Below are 300 nucleotides of genomic sequence, written 5' to 3' on the forward strand. Positions count from 1 at the left end.
GAAGGGGGTACATAAAGAGACCACCTGTTTTTGTGCAGTGTGGTGGGGGTTTTGCTAAAAGCAGGCCCGCGGTCCACCTCACGGCCCGCTGCCCGGCGGCCCACCTCACAGCCCGCGGCCCGCGGCCCACCTATATATACATAGACCCCTAAGGGACTGGTCAATAAGTACAGGGGGGAGGGGGGGGGGGTGGGCCGGAGCAGAAAGGGGGTGGGTCATCAGTTTTTGAGCCCTGGAAAAGGGGTGGGTTATGTAATTTTGATCTACACGTATGGGGTGGGTCATCTTATTTATTCACTA

This window comes from Oculina patagonica, chromosome 8 (genome assembly GCF_052425735.1).
Source record: "Oculina patagonica isolate OP01 chromosome 8, crgOcupat, whole genome shotgun sequence".
NCBI lineage: Eukaryota > Metazoa > Cnidaria > Anthozoa > Scleractinia > Oculinidae > Oculina > Oculina patagonica.